Below are 4828 nucleotides of genomic sequence, written 5' to 3' on the forward strand. Positions count from 1 at the left end.
GGTCTAGACGGACAGGGGACACAGTGGGGAAGGGGGGCTCCCAGGCTCGACTCCTTCCTGGGTGGCCAGCATTCTATGCCACTGCCACTGAGGGACAGATGCAGAAACTGAGGCTCAGAATGAGGTAGGAGATAGATGGGCCTCTGGGCTGGACACCTGGTACTTGTCAAGTGAAGTAAAATTCAAGCGTTGTTCTCACCCAGACATTCCAAGGACAAAACTAGTGGTGAAAGCTGAGCTCCGCTGAAGTAGAGAGATAAGGTGCCCTCTCCTGAGGTCAAGGAAGACTCTTCTACACATGTGAAGGAAGGGTTCTTGGGAGTTGAAAAGGGAGGGGCTCTACCCCATTATAAGTGTGGACATGTACCCATAAACCTCTGTAGTGGGATCCAGCTTAGAAGAAAGTTGCACAAGGCATCTTGGGGAGGATCCAAGTCCCAGTTAGGTGTGAAGAAAGGAACAAGATAATTGGCCAAAAGTAGGATTGTCCTATATAAGTGGTTAACATTCCCAGGTGGTGCTAGTGGTAAAGAACCTACCTGCCAATGCAGGAGACATAAAAGACATGGGTTCGGTCCCTGGGTCTGGAAGATCCCTTGAGGAAGGAAATGGCAAACTACTCCAGCATTCTTGCCTATAGAATCTCATGGACAGAGGAGCCTGGCGGGCTACAGTCCATGCGATTGCAGAGTTGGACACGACTGAAGCGACTGAGCACGCATGCAGAGACCCGGAAGGACTGTCCTATGTAGGTGATTTACGTCACCTCTTTGCTGCACTCTTCCTCTTTCAGGATCCCCATACCCTCTCTCTTTGCCTCATTTCTGACTCACGGAGAGGACACTCATACCTTTTCTCTTTGGGTTCCTGTATCTCTGCCCTGCTTCTGACTTAAACTGTTTTCCTGTGTGCTCTCCCATACATTGTACTGTGTCTCTAAAAATATACTTTGTACCTATTTTTTACAGTTTTTGTCTCCTTGAAACATGCTTGCTTTCAAACAGGGGAAAGGACCAGGGCCACTTTGCTTCTAGTCTCTAGCCCCTGGTGGTCAAACTGCTAGGGTTCCTGGTTTTCACCCAGGCTAGCCAGGTTCAATCTCTGGACAAGAAGCTAAGATCTCTCTTCAGGGCTGCTCACTGCTTTCCCTCCGAGATCAAGAGCAGCAGATTTCTGAACCTTGCCCCTGTACAACAAGGACAGGGTCTCCTAAGTGCAGGATTTGCTATGGGGGCTCCACTCCCTGGCAGATGGATCCTGTGCCCCTTGGGATGGGTGCTCCAGGCAAGCAAGGGCAGCAGATCCCACCCTGTGAGTGGCCGGTGGACACTCAAGGGTGGACCCTGGGCACTCCCTTGCCCAGTCAGGGGTCAGGTGCAGTGTCTCCTTCCTTGCCCATTGTCCCCACTGAGATGCTGCATGATGCAAATCAAAAGTGAGTACTTGGAGCTTATTTTATTTTTGTTTAATCAAATAAACAAGACAGTTTTTCCATGGGAAAAAAATCAGGCAGATTTGGTCATTGTTAAGGCATTCAACCAGTGTTAACTTCCATTGCTTAGTATGTAAGTTTTGCTAGATGTTACTGTGATATATGTAGTAGAACCTCTGATGACCCTCTCCTAAAAAAAGGTAAATTGATAAAGAACAGTATGATATGGAATAATGACAAATTATAGCTGCATGTAGTGTGAACTGTTCGAGTAATAAAGAGAATTCAGACACAAGCCAAAAAAAAAAGTGAGCACTTGGGTAAGAGGTTGGGCCATCCAAGGTGGGAGGGCAGGACTCCTGGGGACCTTCCTCCATCTCTGAACACTGGGGGGGTCTTATATGCAGACAGAAACAGATCACCCTGTGTGGACTTACTGGTGCAAACTGACATTGCTCCCCAGCTGTCCCTAAATGTCCAGGATGCACTGGCCCTGCCCCTCACCCCCAACCACCGTGGCTTTCACTTCTGAATTTTGCTGTCTTAGAATTTTGTAATCCTGGTATGCTTTATCTGATCAGAAAGTAAATACAAGTTAAAATCAGGCAGGGAGAGTTCACCCCACATGGTGTCTGCACTTGCCACTCGCCTGATCTCAGGGCTGCCCTTCCCTCCAACATGTCTACAAAGTCAAAAAACAGACTAAAAATGGGGAAATATCGGCTGCTCGCATCACAGAAGGCTCATCTCCCTAATTAATAAAGAACTCCTAGAAATCAACCCTAGAGGTCAATACTCCTATCATCAGAGAAACAGGTAACACCTAAGGAGCTGCTCAATTTCATTCATAATAACATTGTGTTCCACGCATACAACTGGCACAATTTCAAGTTCTTGATCAGACCTTCAGTGGGCCAGGTCATGGAACATTTCACCATAGGGCACCACCATAGGCTCCCCATTCTTCCCCCCAGGCACTTTCTGCTACCCATCTCCCAACTAGAATGTCAGTTCCCAAGGACAGGGCCACATCTACCTTGGTCCCAGTGCCAGACATAAAACAGGTGCTCTGTAAATGCACTTAGAGCCTAAAAAGACGAGCTGAAAGAAGAGGCATGCACAGGTTGAGGCAAGAGGAATGAAATGTGCCCATGGGCCGAGGGGCAGCCTGCCTGGCTAGAGCTGACCGTGCGAAGGAGCATGACGGGTGATGAAGGGCCTGACCACTGAGGAAGAGCAAGGACATTCTCCTCCACATTTGCATATGGGCCACAATTCATTCATTTACTCATTGATTTATTTAATAAATGTCTCCTAAACACCTGTGATAAGCCCAAAAAAGAGGTAGGCTATCACTGGGAGAGCAGAGGAGCCCTGCTGGAGCTTCCACCAAGAGCAACAAAACACATCTGAGTGCGGGCACTGAATGTTGTGAAGAGCAAGAGGCTAGACAGAGGCTGCCTGGGGAGCCTGCCAGCCTCCAAGATGGCCCCTCATATTGCTACTGAACTCAGGATCACCTGCTTACTGCTCAAAAGTCAATAATTGAGGACCAAGAGTGAATAGAAAGGAAAGGTATTTCATTCACAAGAGCTGACAATCTGGGGAGAAGGTGAACTCTTGTCTGGAGACCAACTCCAAAGATCGTGCTCGGCCATGACAATCTTTAAAGGAATAAAGGGGAAACGATTTCAGTTAATCATTAATGTAGGAGGTCGGATTCTTAGTCATTTTTCCATTGAGTGAGGATCTGCTGATTTCTGATCTTCCTTTGGATACTGTCTTGTTCACATGGTCCCCCTGCAACTAGATGTTCTCTTGCCCGTGGTCCACCTGCAAATGTACCAAGGGCAAGATAAGGTAGAGAGTCAGTCATTCTTTAATTATTAATACATAATTCTTCATTCTTACTCCTTTTAATTAAGGGAAGGAGTCAACAGGTTAGGCGAAACATGGTGTACATCCAGTAAAGCAAAAATCAGGAAACTAGCTTAAACATTGTCTAGCGATCTCATGTTCATGGTTAAGGTCTGAGGAAAGCAGGGATGAACAAATGGAAAAGGGGTGAAAGAGCTGCTTGCACCATCCCGGGTCACATTCCTGTGCAGTCTCCTCCACAGCAAATCAGACCAATCTTTATGACTGGTGAAACATGGCTGAAATCATGATGACTTCTGGGGCTTGGATCATAAAGGGGGATTGTGGTTTCTGGATTGTGGTTTCTGCCTTTCTCTCTTGGATCACTCTCTCTAGGGGAGACAGCTGCCATGTCATGAGGATAAGCAAGCAGTGCTGAGGAGTGTGCTGAGGTGTTGGGACCCCAGACAACAGCCCGCATCAGCTTGCCATTGCTCTCAGCAAGGCAGCAGTGAGTGGTGGCGTGAAGCAAGATCTTAATTCCCTGCCTGGGAATTGAACCCAGGTAGCCTGAATGAAAACCAGGAATCCTAGCCATCAGACCAGCAAGGGCTAGAGGCTAGAAGCTATTTTTCCCTGGCTCTTTGAACCTGGTGGAAAAAAAAAAAAAAAACTTTTATCACAGAGGCAAAAACTGTAAGTGTTGGTACAAAGTTAATTATTTGAGACATAGCGAAACAAGTGGGAGAGCACATAGAGAAACAGTTTGTTTAGTTAAGATAGAAGCAAGGCAGAGATGAAAGAGAGAGAGAGGGTGTGGGTCTCCTCCCTAGTGAGGAGGAGCAGAGTAAAGAGGCAGATGTCATTTATATAGGTCAGTTCTTCCAGGTTTTTGTCTTCCTTCAGGTCAACTAACCTGACCTACACTGGGACCCTCCCTGGGTGAGCACACACCTCTCAGCCAAGATGGGTCTCAAAGCGAAGGCTTCTGGAAGGAGCAAGATTCATTATGGCCTGGCCTTATCCCCTGACTTTTGACCCCCAAGGAGTCTTTCTGTGCATGTGTAGTGTCTCCCTTGTCTCAAAAAGGGGGAGCAGAGATCTCAAACAGGATTTTGCTCCTCTTTCTCCTTGCTATGACTATTACCTTAAAGGGTTTACAAGAGACAAAGACCGGCTATTTACCCTGTTTATATTGTTACTTCCATTTCGGAGGGGGAACAGGAGGCTGATTGTTAATGTCTTAACTGGAGCCCATCTGTCTCGTCTCAGGAAATGCTAACAGTTTTACGTATCCAGCCTGAAGCCTACCTCATCATGCCCCATGAAATGCAAACAGGAGGCCAGTTGTAAATGTCTAACCTGGAGTCCTTCTATCTCCTGCCTCACCATGAGGAAGTTCCTGGCTCTAGTTAAGACTTCAGGTGAAGGCCTGCAGCCTCAAGAGAGATCCAGAAGGACTTCCCTGGTGGTTCAATGTCTTGACTCCATGCTCCCAATGCTGGGGGCCCAGGTTTGATCCCTGGTCAGGGAACTAGA

This window comes from Dama dama, chromosome 16, assembly GCF_033118175.1.
Source record: "Dama dama isolate Ldn47 chromosome 16, ASM3311817v1, whole genome shotgun sequence".
NCBI classification, from domain to species: Eukaryota; Metazoa; Chordata; class Mammalia; order Artiodactyla; family Cervidae; genus Dama; species Dama dama.